Source organism: Aotus nancymaae, unplaced genomic scaffold (assembly GCF_030222135.1).
Source record: "Aotus nancymaae isolate 86718 unplaced genomic scaffold, 86718_ANA_hifiasm-v0.15.2.pri h1tg000072l, whole genome shotgun sequence".
Lineage (NCBI taxonomy): Eukaryota > Metazoa > Chordata > Mammalia > Primates > Aotidae > Aotus > Aotus nancymaae.
Window position 1 is genome coordinate 3,470,709 of NW_026988487.1, and position 12,084 is coordinate 3,482,792.

Genomic DNA, 12,084 nt, shown 5'->3' on the forward strand with positions numbered 1-12,084 from the left:
GGTGTGTGTGGGTTTTGTGGGATATTAACGCGTTACCATGTGCAAAAGAGCTTAGAGTACAGCGTGGGGGATGGGGTGTGGGGAAGCTGCCTGGGAACGCTGATATTGGGAGGATGAGGGGCCAGGAACCGCAGGACTTATCCTGAGGCTGGTGCTAAGGAGGAGGGAAGATCTGGGTTCTGAGCTGGAGCCAGAAATGACCCCAAACCTCAGGCTTTCCAAATGCCACCTGCATCATTACCCAGCTGTCCAGGAAACTTACCCCTCTTCAATTGTGCACTTCAGGGTGGGACAGGGTGAAGAAGCCTCCCCCCTAACCCTTCTTAGAAGGCCTCTGTCAGGAGCAAGCTTTGGGACTCAGATTTCCAAGTTCAAGACTGGGTCTTGAAACTTCCTCCCCACAGGCCCTCCAACCTCAATATAGAAGTCCAGAGAAGACAGCAATCTCACCCCTTTGTGGTTTGGAAGTTCGGGCAATGTCCTCAGAAGCTTTTGTGTGGATTGGAGGAGGGTGCAGGTCCCTGTGTTCTGCCCAGAATCTCCCACACCCATGGTGGTGTCATCTTAACTGGTCCCAGCCCAAGGGGTCTGTGCCCACACTTCTGGCCAGGTGGGGAGGCCCCCAGTTTCTGAGGGTGGAAGGAGGAGCTGAGACCCTGGGACCCCCAACATCTCTGGTAGCAGCTTGGAGCGAACTGGAATTATGGGGATGCTCTTGAGTTTCCCTTGTCCAAAGATTTCTGAATCTCTGGACAAACCCCTTTAACAAACCCCTCTAGGGGTTTTGGGCTGCAAGAGGGTAGAGCTAGCCAGAGCTTGGGCAACTGAGGCTAATGAGTGGGATTATTATTTCACGGGCTTCTGGTTAGCAGAGCAACACCCCGGCCAGAATTCCCGAAGACACTGTTATGGAGTGACAAGTGCCTGAGCATCACTTGTTCTCTGGTGTCAGGCACCAAGCTGGCTGGCCTGTGAGATGGGTAAGGAATAGGATATCATTCCCTCTATCCCCTCTCTGCCTGCCTGGAGCAGTCATCGCACCTGATAGGAACAAGGAGGGTTTGGGAGTTACCATCCAAACTGAGGGCTTTAAACCTAATTTTCATTCATAGGGCTGTCATCTTCACCTAATTCCTCCGGTTCAGCACCCCAGGATAATTTAACCACCCTTTCTCTTTCCTTTGTCCTAGGGGAAGAGACTTTGATGGCCAAGTTGCCTGGTGGACTTTGGATGGACGTTTCTTCCTTACCTTTGCCTTGGCATAGAGTGGTTGGCCTAGGAGCCAGGCTGCCAGGGTTCAAATCTTGGCTCCACTGCTTACTGGCTGTGTGACCTTGGACAAGTCACTTATCCTCTCTGTGCTCTGGGAGGATAAAAGAAGCCCCAGAAAGAGATGAGAGTGGCTCAGACACAGAAGACAGGGTCTGGGGAAGGAGATGCCTTTCCCAGCCCTTGCTAAAAAGGCTGGAGGCTGCAATAGGCAGAAATAATCCACCCCCAACTCTCCTCCTGGTAACCCCCGCCCCACAGCTTTCCCATACACCCCCAAATCTGATGAGGGCCCTTGGGAAGATGCTGTGTTAGGACTCTTCCCTGAGGCTTGCTAGTTTTAAACACCAGGTGTAACTGCAAAGATAGTGATGAAGGCTGGGAGAAGCCTGATGAGCGATAAGTCCCTAGCCCTCAGAGCCCCGGGCTCAGGCCCAGGCTGGGTGCCAAGGCTGGCTTCTCTTTCCAGCCCTGGGGCCTTGAGACTCAGCTTCTAAAAGCAGTTTTTCCTTGGCCACGATCATCTAAGCAGAGGCTAGCCTAGACCCTGCACTTGGGTCCTTTCGTGGTGAGCCAGTGGTCCCTACCTAGCTGCTCTCCTTCATGGGTTATCCTCTGCCAGGGATTTGGGCTGGTTCTAGGATGCTGGAAAGGTATGCTTGTGTGTGTACACCTCAAATCCAGGATCTCAGTGTTGGAGGGGCCTTTACTGGCCCTTGGCTGACCTCTTCACAAGGAGAATGAAGAAAGCTGAGAAGTGACATACTTAATTTGAGAGGAAACAGACCGGCTAGGGTTCATGAGGCTTGAATTGAGTCCTAGCTGCACTCATTTGCTGGATGACCATGGGCTAGTCATGTCCCCTCCCAAAGCCTCAGTTTCCTCAAAAAGCTCCACTTGACTGTCTGAGTGTCTCCTGAGCATGGATGACCCTAGGCATCCCTGACTTTGTCCCTGAAGCAGAACACAGGCCTTGCAGCCAGACCACCTTTGTTAGAATCCCCAAGTTGCCACTCCCTAGCTAAGGGACTTCAACAAATTCCTTCATCTGTAAGATGCAGATAGTATACCAACTTCATAGAGTTGTTGTGAGGAATAAATGAGTCCTCAATGCCTAAGGCACAGAAAGGGGGCTCAGAGTGTTGGCTGTTACCGATTGCAGGGTATCCATGCACGTATGGGTGTGTGTGTGTATGAATGCTCGTGCCCAGGTAGGTATGGCTGAGAATGAACATCAGTCTTTGCATCTCCCTCTCCACACTTGCTCCAGTGGCTCTTGGAAAGTTCAGATACATCTTGGAGACTGGGGAGGGAGACTCAGTAGGAGGAGTCAGGGTGTGTGTGTGTTGGGGGGTGGGGGAAGGGGTGGGACAGAGGAAAGATTTCTCCAAATCATCAGTTGCTTTAAAAGAAAGCCTATATTTAGCTGGTCTTAGAGGGCCTGTAAATATGTATTTTGCAAGGCAGACAGCCATAGCCGTGGGAGCTCCAGAGATATGCAGGGAGGTCAAAGAAAAAAAAATAATCAGAAAGATTAGGCAATATATTTTGTCATCAGCAGACTCAAAGAACTCTTTCTACTGCCTGCTCCCACTGCTAATAATACACATTTCTGTGTTTTGATGGTTCCTGTGTTTCATCTGTTCTCTGGATCTTGTGCAGTGGGTGCCTGAGAAGGCGACTGGCTCTCAGAGACACCTTTTCCTGCCAGCCTTTGCCTCATCTGCCCTGGGTCAGGGGAAACAGCATCCTGCCATCTCCATCCCCTGTGACCTGCCAGGCTCTGCTGGCACAGGTACAGCCTCCACAGCACCAGCTCGCAGGTTTCCCACACTCAGCGCCCAGCACTCGGGTGGCTTTGGGAATGAGGTGCGGGGTGAGAAATCCTGCCACTTTGGGGCATTACTACTTCAGAGACCTCTTCTTCCTACAAAAATGTTTATGAATTATTCTTATTTTTTGTTTTTTACTTTTACTTTGAAAAGTTTCTTTAAAAGTAAGAGGCATTTGGCTGGGCACGGTGGCTCACCCCTGTAATCCCAGCACTTTGGGAGGCTGAGGTGGGCAAATCATGAGGTCAGGAGTTCGAGACCAGCCTGGCCAAAATGGTGAAACCCCGTCTCTACTAAAAATACAAAAATTAGCCGGGCATGGTGGCGCGTGCCTGTAGTCCCAGCTACTAGGAAGGCTGAGGCAGGAGAATTGCTTGAACCTAGGAGGTGGAGGTTGCAATGAGCCAAGATCACTCCATTGCATTCCAGCTTGGGTGACAGAGTGAGACTTCATCTCAGAAAAAAAAAAAAAATGTAAGAGGCATTAAAAAATCATGTAACAGAATTTACAAAAGCTAGCCATGAACCATTTTTGCTTTGGGTTTCTACATATAAAAGAGAATATTCTAACTTGAATAAAGCCCCCTTTTCTTTCTCCCCAGTCCCACTGCCCACCTCCCTCCACACTCACAAGTTTGGAATACAGCTTTTCTAGACCATAATTTTTGCATGACTAGATTTTAATTGTAGCAAACTAGAGATATAAAATTCACCATTTTATGTGTACAGGTCACTGGCATTAAGTACAATTACATTGTGCAACCAGCACCACTATCCATCTCTAGAATTTTTTTCATCTTCCAGAGCTGAAACTCAATGCCCACATAAGTCTGCATTCCCCCATTCTGCCTCCTGGGTTCAAGCAATTATCCTGACTCAGCCTCCCGAGTAGCTGGGATTACAGGCCTGCACCGTCACACCAGGCTAATTTTGTATTTTTAGTAGAGATGGGGTTTCACCATGTTGGCCAGGCTGGTCTCAAACTCCTGACCTCAAGTGATCACCCGCCTCAGCTTCCCAAAGTGCTGGGATTACAGGCATGAGCCTAGAGATTACAGTGCCTAGCCTAGAGTTACGTATTTTAAAAATTTATGTAACAGCCAGATACAGTGGCTCATGCCTGTAATTCCTGTACTTTGGGAGGGTAAGGCAGGAGGACCACTTGAGGCCAAGATTTCAAGCCTAGCCTGGACAACATGGCAAGACCCCGTCTCTACAAAAAATAAAAAATTAGGCCGGGTAAGGTGGCTTATGCCTGTAATCCCAGCACTTTGGGAGGCTGAGGTGGGCAGATCACAAGGTCAGGAGATCAAGACCATCCTGGCCAACATGGTGAAACCCAATACAAAAAATTATCCAGGCCCAGTGGTGTATGCCTGTAGTCCCAGCTACTTGGGAGGCTGAGGCAGGAGAATCGTTTGAACCCAGGAAGAGAAGGTTGCAGTGAGCCGAGATGGTGTCACTGCATTCCAGCCTGGCGACAGAGCAAGACTCTGTCTCAAAAAAAAAAAAAAAAAAAAAAAAAAAAAATTAGCCAGGTGTGGTGGTTCAGCTATAGTCTTGATTGCTTGGGAGACTGAGGTAGGATAATCACTTGAGCCCAGGAGTTCCAGGCTGCAGTGAGCTATGATTGTGTGCTTCTGCACTCCAGCCTGTGTGACAAAGCAAGACCCTGTCTCAGAAAAAAAAAAAAAAAATTTTGCAATGGCCGTCATACTATGTGAACCATTTTCCCAGCCAACATGTTTTTCACAATGGAGCCACAATTATTCATTTGATTTGTTCATATGAATTTCTGTTTATTACTATCATGTGAATAAGCCACAATATATTTATCAATTGTTTAGGTTGTTTCTATGTTTTGCTATTATTTTTTTATTTTGAGATGAAGTCTCACTGTCACCCAGGCTGGAGTACAGTGGCTCAATCTTGGCTCACTGCAACCTCTGCCTCCTGGGTTCAAATGATTCTCCTACCTCAGCCGCCTCCTGAGTAGCTGAGATTACAGGCACGCACCACTGCGCCCAGCTAATTTTTGTATTTTTAGCAGAGATGGGGTTTCACCATGTTGGCCAGGCTGGTCTCAAACTCCTGAGCTCAAGTGATTTGCCCGTCTTGGCCTCCCAAAGTGCTGGGATTACAGGCATGAGCCACCTCGCCTGGCCTGTTTTTCTATTATATAAACAGGGCTGCAGCGAACACGCTTGGACTTTTCTCTGAACCCATCATTAGAGCATATACTTAGAATTAGAAAGCTAGGATTGTGGGGCAGGAACACTTTGAAGTTGACTAGTACTGCCAAACTGCTCTCTACAGCGGCTGAACCAATTGATCCTCTCACCACCAGCGTATGTACAAGACGTCCTGTTTTGCCATATCCTTGCCAACTTTTGCTCTTGTTAGACTTACGTTTGCCAATCCGATGGGCATGAGGTGGTATTTCATTTGAAGCTGCATTCCCTGCCTGAGGTCGAGCATCTTATTAATCTCGTTGGCATGTGGGTTTCCTCTAGGCAAATCATTTACATTCATATCCTTTGCTATCCTATTGTAGCTTTCAGTGCAAGTTACAGCAGAAAGCCCAACTAGAAGGGGTTTAAGCAAAAAGGAACATTTATTAGCTCACACAACAAGAAGTCCTGGGGGTGGTTAATTCAGAGGCCCTGCTGTGACATCAAACACCAGGTTCTTTTTGTCTTTTTGCAACACCCTCTCATTGTGTCGGCTTGCCTCTTAGACGGGCCTCCTCATGGTCCCGAGATGGCTGCCTCAAGTCCAGGTGTCTTGTGCAAACAACGTCCAGAGACAGAAGAAAGTGGATAAGTGGATGCTTTCTTTTTTTTCTTTTCTTTTTCTTTCTTTCTTTTTTTTTTTTTTTTTGAGGCAGAGTTTCATTCTTATTGCCCAGGCTGGAGTGCAATGGCTCAATCTTGGCTCACTGCAACCTCTGCCTCCTGGGTTCAAGTGATTCTCCTGCCTCAGCCTCCCTAGTAGCTGGGATTACAGGCACCCGCCACCATGCCCAGCTAATTTTTTGTATTTTTAGTAGAGTTGGGGTTTCACTATGTTGGCTAGGCTGGTCTCAAACTCCTGACCTCAGGCCATCCACCCAGCTCTGCCTCCCAAAGTGCTGGGATTACAGGCGTGAGTCACTGCACCCGGCTGGATGCTTTCTTATTAGTCTCCTTATTACTCTTATTAGTCTCCTTCCCCCACAGGAGGCCTTCCAGAATTGCATAAACGTCCACACCTAAGTCAATCATTGATCAGAAGAACTAAATTAACATGCTATATTTAGACCAATCACTGTTCATCTAATGGGGCTGAGGAAGGCCAAGCCTCCTGGAAAGCCCAAACCCGTGAATCAGAACAGGGTTCTGATTATCAAGGAAGAAGAGAAGGGATGCTATTTGGAGTGGCACAAAAACATATCTGTCCTTACTACTTGATGAATGCCTTGAAAGAAAAAAAAATAGGCCAGGCAGGGTGGCTCACACCTGTAATCTTGGCATTTTGGGAGGCCAAGGTGGGTGGATTGCTTGAGCCCAGGAGTTTGAGACCAGGCTGGGCAACATGATGAGACCCCCATCCCTACCAAAAAATCTATTTTATATATATATATATATATATATATATATATATATATATATATCTTATATATACATGTATGTGTGTGTATATACATATATATATGTAAATTAGATGGGCATGGTGGTGTGTGCCTGTAGTCACAGCTACTTGGAGGCTGATGTGGGAGGATCACTTGAGCCTGGAGGGGCAGAGGTTGCAGTTAGCGAAGGTTGTGCCATTGCAGTACAGCCTGGGCAACAGAGTGAGACCCTGTTTCAAAAAAGAAAAAAGAAGAAGAAATACAAATAAAATAAAAGTTCTGTCTTTTCCATATTGATTCCTAGGAGGGTTGTTTTGTTTTGTTTTGAAGAGATGGAGTTTTGCTCTTGTTGCCCAGGCTGGAGTGTGAAGGATCTCGGCTCACTGTAACCTCTGCCTCCCAGGTTCAAGCGATTCTCCTGCCTCAGCCTCCCAATTAGCTGGGATTACAGGCATGCGCCATCACGGCTGCCTAATTTTGTAGATTCCTAGGAGGTCTTTATATTCTGAATGCTAACCCTTTATCTGTTGTATATGCTGTCACCATTGCCACCCAGGCTGATCCTTGTCTCTTAGCTTTGTTCGTAATATCATTTTCATGGTGGAGGGCTTTTGGGGGATAATGTAATAAAAATCGGCTGATCTTTTTTTAAGGTGTCTCTTGTTTAAGAAATACTTTCCTACCCTTAGGTCACCTACATTTTCTCCTAATTTTTTTTTTCATTTTCTCCTAATTATTTTAAAGTTTTGTTTTTCACTTTTAGGTCTTTAATCCATCTGGAATTCATATTTATGGATGGTGTGAAGATTTTTCATAGGAAAAGGCAATTACCACGTTTTATTGAATAGTCTATTCTCTCTCACCGAGTTGCAGTGCTGCCACGATGATAAATCACATTCCCACAAATGCTTGGATCTGTTTCTGGGCACTCTGTTCTATTGATCCCTTTGTCTAGCCCAGCACCAATACCACATTGTTTTAATTATCGCTTTCAGAATAGTCTTGGTATTTGTTAGGGCCAGGTCTCTTTCCTTATTCTTTTTCAGAATGGTCTACTTTTTTCTTGGGTCTTTGTTCTTCTCTATGAAGTTTAGAATTAGTTTGCCTAGCTCTGTGAAAAATCCTGTTGGGATATTTATTGGACCTGCAATAAATGAACAGATTAAGGTGGAGAGAATCATCTTCATAACATTGAGGCATCTCATCCCTAACCTAATACTTCTCTACTGTTCTCCATTTGTTACTTTTTTTTTTTGAGACAGAGTTTCACTTTATTGCCCAGGCTGGAATGCAGTGGCTCCATCTGGGCTCACTGTAACCTTCCCATCCTGGGTTCAAGCAATTCTCATGCCTCAGCCTCCTGCATAGCTGGGATTACAGGCACCTGCCACCACGCCAGGCTGATTTTTATTGTATTTTAGTAGAGACCGGTTTTCACTATGTTGCCCAGTCTGGTCTCAAACTCCTGAGCTCAGGCAATATGCCCATTTCGGCCTCCCAAAGTGCTAGGATTACAGGTGTGAGGCACCGTGCCTGGCCGCCTATTTGTTACTATTACAGCCTATGTTTTTCTTCCTAAATATCTTGCAATGTATTTTGTAATTTTTTTCTGGGGTTCTGTACAAATTTTAATTTATTTGTGAATGATTTTTTTGAAAAGATACTATAATTTCTTTCTTTCTTTCTTTCTTTTTTTTTTTTGAGATGGAGTTTTGCTCTTGTTACCCAGGCTGGAGTGCAATGGCGCGATCTTGGCTCACCGCAACCTCCGCCTCCTGGGTTCAGGCAATTCTCCTGCCTCAGCCTCCTAAGTAGCTGGGATTACAGGCACGCACCACCGTGCCCAGCTAATTTTTTGTATTTTTAGTAGAGACGGAGTTTCACCATGTTAACCAGGATGGTCTCGATCTCTTGACCTTGTGACCCACCCCCCTCGGCCTCCCAAAGTGCTGGGATTACAGGCGTGAGCCACCGTGCCCGGCCAAGATACTATAATTTCTAATAAATTATTGCTAGTGCATAGAAACACTGCTGAATTTGTTTTTTGTTTTTCTTTTTTTGTAATTTGGATGTTACCTTTGTCCAGCAGGACTTCACTTAATCACTCTAATAATATGCCCTTAGAATCTCTTGATTTTCTATATAAATAATCATGCCATCTACAGATGTTAGAGAGTTTTGCCTCTTATTTTCCTAATATTTATTTATTTATTTTTTATTATTATTTTTGAGACAGAGTCTCAATCTGTCACCCAGGCTGAAGTGCAATGGTGCGATCTCAGCTCACTCCAACCTCTGCCTCTCGGATTCAAGCTATTCTCCTGCCTCATCTTCCTCAATAGCTGGGATTATAGGCCCCCACCACCGCGCCCACCTAATTATTTTGAGTAGAGACGCGGTTTCACCATGTTGGCCAGGTTGGTCTGGAATTCCTGATCTCGTTAGCCACCCACCTCCGCCTCTCAAAGTGCTGGGATTACAGGAGCGAGCCACCGGGCCCGGCCTTATTTTCCTAATCCTTCTATCAGTGAATGGTGGCTTCTAAATCTGACCTCTCCCAGCTCTTGGGCTGGGCCTGTGGACTGACCCTGGGCAGCTATTACCTTGCACTGCCAGTTATAAATAAATAAAACACCCTTACTTTCTCCAGAGCTTCACAGTTTGCAAAGCACTTTCACTTCCATCATCTCATTGATCCTTCTTACCCCCACTTGATGGAGTGGGAGTGTCTGGGTGGAAACCGCTTAGGGCTCTGTGTCCAGAGATCCAGCTGTGCAGGCATGGTGCCAAGGCACCTCAGACAGTCCCTCCTCTTCTTTCTCCGGTAAGCTAAACGTTTGGCCGGGAATGGTCCCTAGCATTCCAACTCATGTGTGATGGATTTGGGCCGTCAGAGGCTCAGGGAACGAACCCCTTTGAGGGCTGAAATCCACTGATAAAAAGGGGGGGATTCTGGGTACATTAGGTCTCCAGGCTGGTAACCCAAAATGTCTGGGGGGATATGGAAATGTCCTTGGATGTCGGAGGCTTGATACAGATGGTGGGATGGGTGGAGGTGGGATGGGGAAGAGATCATTATGTCCAGCGCCTGCCTCCGTGCCGGTTCTCCTCCCCCCGTAGATTAGAGCGTCTTCTGGATAGGGAAAGGGAGGACGAGATGGAGCTCGTGGCCTTGGGTTCCCTCCTGCGTCGCCCCCCGTAACTGCGGCGCCCCGCACGCACTGCTGACGCGCATCCCCAGCCTGGGGCTTTGCGCTCCGCTCCACAGCCAACCCGCCCCCGACTCCCGCTCCGCCCTAACATCGCGCAGGCGCAAGACCGGGCTGGAGCCGGTGAACGCGCCCTCTCGTGGCAGACTGGCCGAGTCGCAGTCTTTGTTGTTGCGCTGGAGGCGGCGAACGGGACGGGGGAGAAAGATGTGGGTGGAGTCTGAGAGGCAGTTGCGAGAATCAGATCACAATGACGAGAAGCCCTTTCCTTTGTCCCTCACAGCAACGTATAGATGCAGATAAAGAAAACACGACATCAGACGTCAAGAGACTTAGAGACAGGTGCATAGAGACTGAAGCTGAATGAGACACACTGGACAACATTCATTCATTCATTCATTTGTTCATTCAGCAAACGTTCACTGGGATGGGGAGATACGGGGACAAAGGACCAGAGGGCTTATATTTAGGCACTGGTGGGCAGAGACAGGGCAGAAAGCTGGAGAGACGGATGCGGTTGTCAAAAAGGCGAGGACAGAGAAGCGACTAGCTCAGGGCAGGGCTGGGCCACGGGAGTGAGGCAGAGGCCGGGGAAGTCCTGGCGGAGCCTGCAGCCTGTGGCATGGCGCGGGCACCAGCTGTGCGAGGCGGGGTGCGAGGCCCAGTCACCCAATCTGCAGGCCAACACCTGTGCCCCTCCAGCTCCTCCGACCCCTCCAGTTCCCCCAACTGACACCGCAACTGGGGAGGGCCAAATGGAGAGCTAAAGATAGGCAATGTGAGCACCAGGCGGGACCTGATATGTGAGAACCATGCATTCATCATTCTACTATTAACAAAAAGCCCGGACTGGCCAGAGTTTGGAGGATGCTGGGGAATCCGCTCTTTATTCTGAGACTGGTTAATACAGGAAGAGTCCAGCGTTTCTCCTGTCTTTCTTATACCAGCTTTCCCACTCAGTAACCAAATTGCAAGGGGCAGTTTCTGTCTATAATTATTCCAGCTAGTAAAGGAAGGCGTGATCAAGTTTGAATATCACTATTTTGCACACACACACACAAAAGCTGATGGCAGAGGCCCTGACACTGCTAAGACCAGAGAAACGCATGATGTGCCTTCAAATGGAAGATCGCTGCCACTACCTGGGAAGTGGTCTCAACAAGGAAACTGAACGTAAATCTTACCAGGCCTCTAGATGCAACTACAATTAATAGGAGATAACAATGTACAGGAAATACGATGTATAGGAAGTATGGAGGTGGGAGGAACATGTTAAAAAACACCATAGAGATGCAATCAGCAAAATCCAGAGGGCAGAAAAGTACAGAAGAAATGATCTGGCTCCTTCAAGGAGAGAGAGTGAGGAGGGAGGGAAGGAAGGGAGGAAGAAAGGAAGGAAGGAATGAAGGGAAAGAAGGATGAACCTCCTTTGGGAGGTCGAGGTAGGTGGATTACCTGAGGTCAGGAGATCAAGACCATCCTGATTAACAGGGTGAAACCCTGTCTCTGCTAAAAATACAAAAATTAGCTGAATGTGGTGGCATGTGCCTGTAATCCCAGCTACTCAGGAGGCTGAGGCAGGAGAACCACTTGAACCCGGGAGGCGGAGGTTGCGGCGAGCCGAGATTGCGCCACTGCACTCCAGCCTGGGTGACAGAGTGAGACTCCATCTTAAAAAAAAAAAAAGAATAAAGAGCCCTATCAATCATCAATCAGTTGCAATGTGTGTACCTTCTTTGTATCCTGATTGGAACAAGTACACCGTAAATATATATATATGAGAAATTGGAAATTTGAACACTAGAAGTTTGATATTAAGGAATTTTATTAATGATGTTAATAACTGAACATGTCGTGTGATTACATTAAAAAGAATTATTATTTAAAGACACATACTGAGATATTGACGGATGAAATTAATTGGGAGGGGTATAGATGAAACTAGATTGGCCATGAATTGATAATTGTTGAAGCTGGGTGACAGATACATAGGGGCTTATTATAGTATGCTGTAAATTTTTCAAACTAAGTTTAAAGACCCTGTGACCCCCTCTTCCCACCCCTAGGCCCAACAGACAGAGGGTGCTGTGTGTTACAAGCAGCAGGTTGCAGTCCAGACAACTCTGAATGGGAAGGTCCTCTGAGGGCCGAGCGGCCTGGGGA